The 13,065-nt window shown below is 41.2% G+C and overlaps 1 protein-coding gene across 4 annotated transcripts in view; it reads right to left on the reverse strand.

The window, feature by feature from the left end:
• Positions 1-13,065, reverse strand: part of NAALADL2 (N-acetylated alpha-linked acidic dipeptidase like 2) — a 920,300-nt gene that overhangs the window by 445,044 nt on the left and 462,191 nt on the right. The window lies entirely within an intron of this gene.

The raw sequence follows: 13,065 nt of genomic DNA on the forward strand, positions 1-13,065 counted from the left end.
CACTGTCTCCAGCTCTTGTCTCCTGACAGTGATATGTGAGCTGATCCCGTCATGTTTATTTGTCATCAGCTTGGTTTTCTCTGCACTGATTTCCATGCCATATTTTGCAGAGGTTTCATCCAATCATTTCACAAGGTTGGCAAGTTCATCTTGGGCTGCCTGTCAGGCCATCAATGTCAATAGCAAACTGAAGATTTGAGATTGTTCGCCCCCCCCCCCCCAATGCTGACTGTGCATATGTGATCTTCTAGGGTATCAGTCATTATGTGCACCAAGTAGATGTTGAACAGTGTGGGCGAAAGAAGGCAGCCTTGCCGGACTCCAACAGTGGTGCAAAACCACTCTCCTATTGCGCCATTGATGAGAACTGCACTGCTGGCCTTGGCATACAGTTGTTTTGTGGTCAGAATAAGCTTACAACCAACATTGTACTTCTTCATGGTCACCCAGAGAGCTTCGTGCCATACTCTGTCAAATGCCTTCTGATGTTGTAAGTACTTCTCACATAGAACACAAAGGTTGAAAATCTGTTCTGTGGTACTTCTTTAGGCATGAAACCCAGCCTGTTCTTCAACGATATTCTCTGCTTGTGGTTTCAATCTGTTCAACATGACCTTTCAACATCACTTTGCTGGGATGGCTAATTAAGCTTATGGTCTGGTAATCTGGACACACTTGCAGGTTGCTTTTCTTTGGCAGAGTGATGATTAGTGACTGTGTCCACATGGAGGGCCACTCACCGGTCTGCCAGATCTTGTTGCAGAACTTGGTGAGTACATCTATTACTATTTCTCCTCTGAATTTCATCAATTCAGCTGGGATGTTGTCAATACCTGTAGCCTTTCTGTTCTTGAGTTCCCGGATCATCAGAAGCAAGTTCCCACAGACCAGGACACACCGACTGCAAGCAGCAGCAGCCCCTGCCAGAAACAGATGCAAAATCTACAGACATATCTCCACTGCTGCAATGATCAACACCCTCCACAAAATGCCTTTCAAGTTGCCTGGGTCCTGCACATGCCTATAACAACATGTAGTATACCTCATCCAGTGCATTAAATGCCCCAATAACAACTATGTGGGTGAAACCAGACAATCACTATGCTCTCGTATGAATTCACATAGGAAAATAATAAAAGACAAAAACACCCTATATCATCTGTGGATGAACACTTTGCACAAAGTGATCACTCTATATTTTACTATCAGTCCTCATCCTCAAAGGAAACCTGCACAACACTTTCAAGAGACAAGTATGGGAACTTAAATTCCTAACTCTGCTAGACACTAAAAATCATGGACTGACCAGACTCTGGATTTATGACTTATTACAGGTTTCAGAGTAACAGCCGTGTTAGTCTGTATTCGCAAAAAGAAAAGGAGTACTTGTGGCACCTTAGAGACTAACCAATTTATTTGAGCATGAGCTTTCGTGAGCTACAGCTCACTTCATCGGATGCATACCGTGGAAACTGCAGCAGACTTTATATACACACAGAGAATAATTGTGTATTATTAATATTAATTAATTAATATAATTAATAATTGTGAATTATTGTGTATTATATACACACAGAATAATTCTCTGTGTGTATATAAAGTCTGCTGCAGTTTCCACGGTATGCATCCGATGAAGTGAGCTGTAGCTCACGAAAGCTCATGCTCAAATAAATTGGTTAGTCTCTAAGGTGCCACAAGTACTCCTTTTCTTTTTGACTTATTACAACAATCTCTAACCTACAATTTCTCCCTCACTCCCACCCGTTGGTTTTTGTCCTATGACTGCAGAAGTATCAACGGGACATTTTGAATGGCCCTTAGAATATGTGCTAACTACTTATGCTAAACAATATCTTCCACCTTGTATTTAACTGTGATGCTTAAAGCACCTTTCCAGGCCAGAAAAAGAGCTCTACATAGCTCGAAAATTTGTCTCTCTCACCAACAGAAGTTGATCCAATAAAAGATATTTCCTCACTCACCTTGTCTCTCTAACATCCTGGGACCAACACGTCTACAACAACACTACTTTCAAAGTTTATCTATTTCCTACATAAATGACTGACAGTGCAGTTCAACCCCTCCCCCCCCCTTTTTTTTTTAACCAAGACAGTTAATAACTAACCCCTACTGTTTTGTTCTTCATGAAATCCACTAGCATTACTTCCTCCATCTAGGATTCAGAACAATTAAAACTAAACCCTTGAAACTCCACAAAGTAACCACTATTTTCTCATAATAGTTTATAATGGCAATAAACATACGTTGGACAGCCTATTATTTGTAACATGAGGACTAGCTAGGTAAGTGTGCACTCTAGCCAATCTTTATCAGACTAAATGCAGAATTAGAGTATGCGACACGGAGGAAGGGATCCAATGCTGAGTTCAATTCTGTGTGATAAGACAAGTCTTTGTGCCTCAATTCACTTGTTTCTAAAATGGATAACATCAGTATTACAGTACCTACCTTGCAGAAGTGTTTTGAATCTTAAGGTTTGAAAAGCATTCAGAAATTCAGATTAAAAGTCTTAGTCCAAATTACTAGTAATATTATAAAACAAGACCAGCATACCTCTCTTTGGGGACTGATCTGCAAAGTGCTGATTTCTATAAGATTACCAGTACAAGCACGTGCTTAAGTGCTTTGCTGGATTGGGACCATAGGGTTAGATTCCAAAAGGGGATTTAGGCTTTGCACCACCTAATTCCTAGGCACTCTGCCACACACTGGAATACACAGACCCTCAGTTAGGTGCCTATGTTCCCTATGAATTATATGGGGAGAGTTTGGCACCAAAGAAAGGGAATCATTAATCTGAGTTTTAGGCATCTGACTGACAGGCCGGACGGCGGTGCATACACACACAGAGAGCCAACCAACTTGCTCCAAAAATTCCCAACGTGCTTTCCCCCAGCTGTGCTTTGTGTAGCGTTAGGTGTGCTCTGAGAATGCCTACTGGATCAGGCCCTGCAGGCAAGATAAGGGGGAACGCTTACTTGGAGAGTCCCACTGGGGCTTAAGCATGAACTAGAGGTCTGAGCAGCTTGTTAGCTATGGGGTGGCATCAGGACTTGGTTAACTTTGCGCATGCCCAGCTGCATAAGCTTAGGTACTGTAACAAACTTCCTTCTCCACCTTGTTGGGTCCTGTGCTTATTGGCAGATTTTGCTCGCCTCAGAGATTCATAGTAGCCCTCAGTTTGGCCACTTTCGTGGCTCAAATCTGCCATTCACTCAGATAACCTCATCACTGGCCAGCATGGGGAAAAGGGAGGAGAACAATCCCCACAGTCTCTGCTGGTCCACCTAGTGCATTGGGGGACAGGCCAGGGACCTTCCCCTCTTGTGGGACCCATAGTCCAAGTCAACTCCTCCTGTATCCAATAGGGAGTTGGAGGGGATGGGAGGAACCCAGACCCGCCTTCTACTCCGGGTTCCAGCCCAGGGCCCTGTGGATCACAGCTATCTAGAGTGTTTTGTGTAACACCTGTGTGACAGCTACAACTCCCTGGGATACTCCCCCATGGCCTCCTCCCAACACCCTCTGTATCCTCACCACAGGACCTTCCTCCTGATGCCAGATAGCGTTTGTACTCTTCAGTCCTCCAGCAGCATGCCCTCTCACTCTCAGCTGCTTGTGCGCACCTCACTAACTGGAGTGAGAGCCTTTTTAAACCAGGTGTCTTGATTATCCTTAATTAATTCTAGCAGCTTCCCAATTGGCAAGAGGTGTCCTAATTAGCCTGCTGCCTTAATTAGTTCTAGAAAGTTCCTGAGTGTTCTCGAATAGTCCCTGTTATTTTACCCAGAGAAAAGGGACCTGCTTAACCTGGAACTAATGTAACTACCTTCGACCACTCTTTTGTAGCCATTGGGCCTGACCCTGTCACATAACCTATGGGGATTTAGGTACCTGAAGAAAAAAGTAGCAGCGTTGTGAATATCAGTGGTGCCTACATGTTGGATGTAGCTGTCTAAAGAGGCAGTTAGGCACCTAAATCCCTTTTGAATCTAGCTCATATTCACTTCATCTTATAGGAATGAACACAATGCTTAACTAGACCATAGAAACTAACGCTAGCAACAGAAACATGAAAGATTAGCTACAATGAACATACAGACTAAAGTTTTCAAACTTGCGTGCCTAAAGTTAGGCACCAAGGTTTGAGAATTTTAGCTATTGTGGATGTCACTTCCCAGAATTATGGCACAATCGCATAGGGTTCTGTATACTGTAGAATTAGACTGGACTCAAGTTCACACTCTGTTCCAGCGACAAACACAAGCTCTTTCTTCTAAAGCAGGTGAAATATTTGATCATCCAAACAGTTCATTTCTTGGATTTTTTAAAAAGTGCACTTGTGTTCTGCATGACTAATGCACCACCTCCATGTTTTCTGAACAAAAGAGCATCTGTCATAAATATAAAGGGAAGGGTAAACCCCTTTGAAATCCCTCCTGGCCAGGGGAAAGCTCCTCTCACCTGTAAAGGGTTAAGAAGCTAAAGGTAACCTCGCTGGCACCTGACCAAAATGACCAATGAGGAGACAAGATACTTTCAAAAGCTGGGAGGAGGGAGAGAAACAAAGGGTCTGTGTCTGTCTATATGCTGGTTTCTGCCAGGGATAGACCAGGAATGGAGTCTTAGAACTTTTAGTAAGTAATCTAGCTAGGTATGTGTTAGATTATGATTTCTTTACATGGCTGAGAAAAGAATTGTGCTGAATAGAATAACTATTTCTGTCTGTGTATCTTTTTTGTAACTTAAGGTTTTGCCTAGGGGGTTCTCTATGTTTTTGAATCTAATTACCCTGTAAGATATCTACCATCCTGATTTTACAGGGGGGATTTCTTCATTTCTATTTACTTCTATTTTTATTAAAAGTCTTCTTGTAAGAAACTGAATGCTTTTTCATTGTTCTCAGATCCAAGGGTTTGGGTCTGTGGTCACCTATGCAAATTGGTGAGGCTTTTTATCCAACATTTCCCAGGAAAGGGGGGGGTGCAAGTGTTGGGAGGATTGTTCATTGTTCTTAAGATCCAAGGGTCTGGGTCTGTAGTCACCTAGGCAAATTGGTGAGGCTTTTTACCAAACCTTGTCCAGGAAGTGGGGTGCAAGGTTTTGGGAAGTATTTTGGGGGGAAGGATGCATCCAAACAGCTCTTCCCCAGTAACCAGTATTAGTTTGGTGGTGGTAGCGGCCAGTCCAAGGACAACGGGTGGAATATTTTGTACCTTGGGGAAGTTTTGACCTAAGCTGGTAAAGATAAGCTTAGGAGGTTTTTCATGCAGGTCCCCACATCTGTACCCTAGAGTTCAGAGTGGGGGAGGAACCTTGACAGCATCTTTGAAGAATTTTTTATTTATTAGAAGATTGCATACAACAAGTCATTATCCAGATATGAACCTTGCGAGATTTGAGAATTAGGAAATTAAAATTATCTTGCTGTACTTCCTCTATCATATCATCCGTTCACTTTGGCTAATAGTAATAGGGGGCACCTAATTTGTCATCTGTCTGCAACAAATAATGGCTGTGTAATTTAATATACTATGTGGTCCAATTATGTTTTTAAACTGTCAGAATTATCCACTTCAGCTATACATGTAAGTGATCAGAAAACCTCACACTGAACCTGGACCAAGGTCAAATTTTAAAAAACAACTGGATGCCTAAAGTTAGGATCCTAAATCGATATTTAGGGGCGTAAATAGGTAACCTGACTTTAACAGGAATTGCTGGATGCTCTATTGAAACTCAGGTCACTTATTTAGGAGCCTTGACTGACAATCTCCTGGGGGGGAAAAGAACTTTTCAGGAAGTAATTGGCCACCCTCCCCCATCTTCTTCCTAGGTTTCATGGAACACTGTAAAAACACTCCTGTGTACTCAGCAAGAGAAGTTGAGGGATCAGAGAGAGGATATTTCTTTCATAGGATGTGCATAGAGTTGCATTAATAGTATGAGTTTCCTAATACTCTTTTAGTATAGAATATGTTTGTTATGTAAGGGATGAGCAATACTTGTCCGATGTGACCTACCTGGACATTTCCCTAATAAAGATAAACTAAAGTTCTCATTATGCTTTCTACTCTCTAAGCACAATCAAATGTTTGAGACCATTTATTCACAACCCTCCTCTCACTTGACTGGCCAAGAACTTTAGACCAATATCCTTTGCTCAGCTAGAAATTCACAAAGACACGTGGACAGTTCTGATCTCTTAAAGTAAAACACTTCATCGAACAGTAATAATCAGAAGGACCTTTAAAGGTTTATTACTAACCAGATATAGCCACTCCGCCCCTGCTACCCCCAAGTAATTCAGTACTTATACAGAGAATGCATTCAAATGAGCCCAAATGTCTAGAAAGAATGAAATATGCACAATCCTGACATTAAAAAGAAAACACACTCAGCAATCAACTACAGCTGTAAAGAGATTAAACAAATTAATTGTGATTAATCGCACGATTAATCATGCTGTTAATAATAGAATACCATTTATTTAAATATTTTTGGCTGTTTTTTACATTTTCAAATATATTGATTTCAATTACAACACAGTAATATTTATATTTATATATATTTTTATTACAAATATTTGCACCGTAAAAAACAAAAGAAATAGTGTTTTTCAAGTCACCTAATACAAGTCCTGTAGTGCAATCTCTTGATCATGAAAGTTGAACCTACAAATGTAGAATTATGTACAGAAAATAACTACATTCAAAAATAAAACAATGTAAAACCTTAGAGCCTACAAGTCCACTCAATCCTACTTCTGTTCAGCCAATTGCTCAACAACCAAGTTTGGTTACAAGTTGCAGGAGATACTGCAGACCACTTCTTGTTTACTATGTCACCTGAAAGTGAGAACAGGCATTCGCACGGCACTGTTGTAGCTGACGTTGCAAGATATTTAGGTGCCAGATGCGCTAAAAATTCATATGTCCCTTCATGCTTCAACCACCATTCCAGAGGACATGCATCCATGCTGATGACGGATTCTGCTCGATAACAATCCAAAGCAGAACGGACTGACGTATGTTCATTTTCATCATCTGAGTCAGATGCCAACAGCAGAAGGTTGATTTTCTTTTTTGGCGGTTTGGGTTCTATAGTTTCTGCATCGGACTGTTGCTCTTTTAAGACTTCTGAAAGCATGTTCCACACATCGTCCCTCTAAGATTTTGGATGGCACTTCAGATTCTTAACCTTAGGTTGAGTGCTGTAGCTATTTTTAGAAATCTCACATTTGTACTTGCTTTGCGTTTTGTCAAATCTGCTGTGAAGGTATTCTTAAAATGAACACATGCTGGGTCATCATCTGAGACTGCTATAACATGAAATATATGGCAAAATGTGAGTAAAACAGAACAGGAGACATCACAATTCTCCCCCAAGGAGTTCAGTCACAAATTTAATTAATGCACTATTCTTTTAACAAGCATCATCAGCATGGAAGCATGTCCTCTGGAATGGCGACCGAAGCATGAAGGAGCATACGAATGTTTAGCATATCTGGCATGTAAATAGCTTGCAACACCAGCTACAAAAGTGCCATGCAAATGCCTGTTCTCACTTTCAGGTGACATTGTAAATAAGAAGCGGGCAGCAGTATCTCCCATAAATGTAAACAAACTTGTTTGTTTTAGTGATTGGCTGAACAAGAAGTAGGACTGAGTGGACTTGTGGGCTCTAAAGTTTTATATTGTTTTGTTTTTGAGTGAGGTTATATAACAAAAAAATCCACATTTGTAAGTTACACTGTCACGATAAAGATATTGCACTACAGTACTTGTATGAAGTAAATTGAAAAACACTATTTCTTCTATCATTTTTACAGTGCAAATATGTGTAATAAAATAATAATATAAAGTGAGCACCGTTCACAGATTGACAGAGCCAGACGAGTACCCAGAAGTCGCCTACTACAGGACAGGCCCAACAAAGAAAATAACAGAACGCCACTAGCCATCACCTTCAGCCCCCAACTAAAACCTTTCCAACGCATCAAGGATCTACAACCTATCCTGAAGGACGACCCATCACTCTCACAGATCTTGGGAGACAGGCCAGTCCCTGCTTACAGACAGCCCCCCCAACCTGAAGCAAATACTCACCAGCAACCACATACCACACAACAGAACCACTAACCCAGGAACCTATCCTTGCAACAAAGCCCGTTGCCAACTGTGTCCACGTATCTATTCAGGGAACACCATCATAGGGCCTAATCACATCAGCCACACTATCAGAGGCTCATTCACCTACACATCTACCAATGTGATATATGCCGTCATGTGCCAGCAATGCCCCTCTGCCATGTACATTGGTCAAACTGGACAGTCTCTACGTAAAAGAATAAATGGACACAAATCAGATGTCAAGAATTATAACATTCATAAACCAGTCGGAGAACACTTCAATCTCTCTGGTTACTTGATTACAGACCTAAAAGTCACAATATTACAACAAAAAGACTTCAAAAACAGACTCCAATGAGAAACTGCTGAATTGGAATTAATTTGCAAACTGGATACAATTAACTTAGGCTTGAATAAAGACTAGGAGTGGATGGGTCATTACACAAAGTAAAACTATTTCCCCATGTTTATCCCCCCCACCCCCCGCACTGTTCCTCAGACGTTCTTGTCAACTGCTGGAAATGGCCCACCTTGATTATCACAACAAAAGGTTTTCTCCCACCACCCACCCCCGCTCTCCTGCTGGTATTAGCCTATCTTAAGTGATCACTCTCCTTACAGTGTGTATGATAACACCCATTGTTTCATGTTCTCTGTGTATATAAATCTCCCCACTGAATTTTCCACTGAATGCATCCAATGAAGTGAGCTGTAGCTCATGAAAGCTTATGCTCAAATAAATTGGTTAGTCTCTAAGGTGCCACAAGTACTCCTTTTCTTTTTGTGAATACAGACTAATATGGCTGCTACTCTGAAACCTTTGTATTCTGTGTTACAATTGAAATCAATATATTTGAAAATGTAGAAAAACATTCAAAAATATTTAATAAATGTCAATTGGTATTCTATTGTTTAACAGTGCGATTAATCACAATTAATTTTTGAGTTAATCACGTGAGTTAACCAAGATTAATCAACAGCCCTACAATCAACTATATGTAACTGTATGATATAAAGATGCATTCAGGTAGAAATTTTCAAAGGGACACATGAGAATTAGGTACCCATCTCCCACTAAGCTTCATAGGGAGTTGGGTGCCTAATTGTCCTTTGTGCCTTTGCAAATCTCCCTCTCATTGTTTCTAACACTACATCCTTCCAGAACCTAGACACACAAAATACTGCTTGTTAATATGTAGTTTGGAGCTGTGGGGTTCTTTTTTGTTTTTTGGGGGGCGGGTTGTTTTGTTCGTTTGGTTTTTAATATATCATTACCAACAAAAATAAATATAGCTAAATTAACTAATATTCTTCCACTCTTAAAAACAGGCAGAAGACGACCTCCTACGTAGTTCTAAATCACATAATTTTATAGCAAATTTTCCAAACAACTGCATTTTCTTTTTTCAAAAGTCAATCCAAAAATATGGAACAAATTTGCTACATTGAATAATCAGTGGCTGGAAGAGCCTCGACAACTGCATAATCTGCATCTGTTATTTTCAAATCTGTTTGACTGCATGAAAACACTGCAAGAGTTCAGTGCAACTCTTGACGATGGCAAACAAACGAGATGTTTGGAACACAACCTGCTTTTCCTACCTTAGACATGTCTAGCCACAGTTCAACTTGTCTCCTGCTAGATGAAGCATGAATCCCATGAGACATAGCTACATTGGTGTCGCTCCTTGAACTAGGAAGCATTTTGCACTCAATGTCATTCAACAAAGCCTTCGAGAAAGCGTTGCAATAGCTTTCAGCCTCCGTTAGCTCCTGTTTAAAGAAGGGAGGAAAAAATGCATTCGGCTGTCCTGCTGGGTGAACGCATTCACTTATTTCTCTGGGTTTCTTTGTAAAAAGTCCCTTTAACTCTGAAGAGTCATGCCTGTCAGAAAGAAATGAACACTGAAAGGGAAGAAAATGGACACTGTTACAAACTAGGAAATGAGGATTATTTTTCCTTGAGAATGTGAACGTTAATACGTGAAGGGACTGATTTTTCCAAGGTACTGAGCAACGACCATTCCCACTGACTGAATTCAGATTTGTGGCTATCCAGCAGCTTCAACACTCACAATCCCAGTGATGTCAAAGGAAGTCTCAGGTGAACAGCACCTTTGAAAATCAGTCCCTAGATTTCAACAGTACTATATATACGGCACTAGGGCTTTCTAATTAGGTTAATTTGAGAGCAAGTTCAAGCTGTTGCACTCAAACCCAGAAAGTTACACTACCGCACAAAGAGTAAAACACCAGGCTTAATTGGTCTAGGGTTGCCAACTTTCTAATTGCACAAAACCGAACACACTTGCCCTGCCGCCTGCCCCGTCCTTTCCCTTCCCTGAGGCCCTGCCATCCCCCGCCCCGCCCCTTTTCCAAGGCCCCCACTCATTCCATCCCCCCTCCCTCTGTCACTCGCTCTCCCCCACCCTCACTCATTTTCATCAAACTGGGGCAGAGGGTTGGGGTGCAAGAGGCATTGCGGGCTTTGGGGTGGAGCCAGAAATGAAGGGTTCAGGGTGCGGACAGGGGTGCAGGCTTCAGCTGGGGGCTGCAGGCTCTGGGATGGGACCAGGGATGAGGGGTTCGGAGTGAGGGAGGGGGCTCAGGGCTGGGGCAGGGACTTGGGGTGCAGGAATGGGTGCGGGCTGTGGGGTGGGGCTGGGGACGATAGGTTTGGGATGCAGAAGGGGGGTCAGGGCTGGGGCAGGGGATTGAGGTGTGGCGTGCAGGCTCTGGCCAGGCGGCACTTATCTCAGTTGGCTTCTGGTAGCAGCCGGCATGTCTGGCTCCTAGGCGGAGGGGCCAGGGGGCTCTGCAGGCGCCACCCCCGCAATTCCCATTGGCCATGCTCCGGCTGAAAACTGGATGCCTGGCAACCCTAAACTGGTCACAGTGTCACACATTCAGCATTAACAAAAATTAATGCACATTGCTGAACATCTTTAAAACGTAGTAGCTTTCCTTGCCTCCTCCTTTCAGCATACTCGTCGCCATCAGCATCTGACAAGTTGAAAGCCAGTTTTGTTATAAATTATAGAAACCTGTCAGAGGTCAGCACTTATGGAAAGCATTATTTACAGCAACTTCAAGAGTTTTCTAATGCAGAAAATCAGTGTTTTGCAGTGAGCCTCTTGAGTCACACATATGGACCTGATCAAATCAAGATAATTCTACAGATCAAGGGATATTTTTCCAGACAGAAGATCTCTTGCAAAAACACAGAGGCAAGGTGCATGTTCATGTTCATTTTCTTACGAAGTTAATTTTATAAACCTAGCAAATCTTTTCATCGCCCCCAAGGCACTACTTAATTTAAAGTATTTTCAATCATTTTTATGACTTGAAAATTACTTAGAAATTGTGATGTATCGTCTAAAAATAAATATGCAAAAAAGAAAAGAAAAGATGCTTCTTTGTAACTTCTCTTTGTTGCTATGGTATCTCACTTCTTTTTTTTAAAAGATGCACCTTCCATTAAATGTGGATGTGACAGATTGCTGTAATTTTCAGCAGCTAAATGCCTCTGTCAAACCCCTTCAGGCATTTTTAGAATTTTTAGCCTTAGAGGTAGCAATTCTGAGCTTTTTTTTTTTTTTTTTTTTTGGTGGGGATGGAATGGGCAACAGCTTCAAACTGTGATTCATTTTGGCCTGAAGCTTTTGTCAGCATCTTTCGAAAAGAAAGAAAATGACAAAACGACTAAAAATAGCAAACATGACACCAATCTCTTTCAACCTGTTAATTTCGGAGCTAATATAAGCTAGTTATTATAGTCAGAGAGTCTTAGCAAAACGTGTCTTGTCTTTTATTACGGACATCTTTGAGACTAATGGGTGGAGCTCTGAAGCAGTCTGCACTGAGGTCTATCATTGACTAAACATAAAAATGTATGAATTCAAATTGTGAAGTAGTGCTTGTGAAAGGTTCAGCCTTAACAGCCCCAGAGGACTTTTACCTCCATCTATCCACAGAATAGGTGCAAGCAACACAGGCAGCAGTAGTGCAAAATTCCCGACACTGCCCCACAACCTACAACAAACAGGAAGAGAGCAGTTTGTTCCCCATTCACCTACCCCTGGCTTTTCTGTCGACACTGACAAAGATGTTGTGTAGCAATTACGGTGATGGTCCTGTGACACAGGCCCTGGTCTAACTTGAACTATGCTAAGATCAACAATGAATTATTTTATTTTAGTAACAGCCTTCTATAGTAAGGAACTACTTGAGCTTTTCATGGTACCAATTATTCTACTGTGCTACAGAAGTTGCCCATGTAACTGAAAAAAATATGGAAGTGATAAATCTGAACGCTTAATAGGCACTTAAACAACAAGTTGACAGGGTAGCTTATAAACACATAAAAACAACATATGAGATGAATTGTGATCTGATTTTTCACCCAGCAAATATTTGCAAATTGATTGAGACTGTAAAAAGGTTAACTGCAATTATTATAGCTCAGATTGCCAAATAATTCCTAGTCAGCATAGCAATGGAAATACTATTACAATTAAAGACTACAGTTGTCAGCTGATGGCTGTATAATGAATATGACATACTGCATACGATCATAAGGAGGAAATGTGTGATTAGTTATTTTTGACAGTGGTAGACTGAGCAACACATGAATTTCAATGCGATTATCATTTCCATCTCTTGACAGTCAGATCTAAGAGAGAGTGACCATTGTTTTAAACCGAAAAGTTCTGCTGTTTGCGTTTGGGGAAGTTTTACGACCTGTGTTTTACAGAAAGCCAGAGGAGACAATCACTGTGGTACCTTCTGGGCTTGAAATCTATGAATCTAAGAGGCATATATTGTAGAACTCTTGTTGACTATGCTGAACAAACGTATGTTACTAATTATTATTATATGCAGTGTTGTTGTACTTGTATCAGTCTCACAATAT

The sequence above is a fragment of the Lepidochelys kempii genome, chromosome 9 (genome assembly GCF_965140285.1).
Source record: "Lepidochelys kempii isolate rLepKem1 chromosome 9, rLepKem1.hap1, whole genome shotgun sequence".
Taxonomy (NCBI): Eukaryota; Metazoa; Chordata; order Testudines; family Cheloniidae; genus Lepidochelys; species Lepidochelys kempii.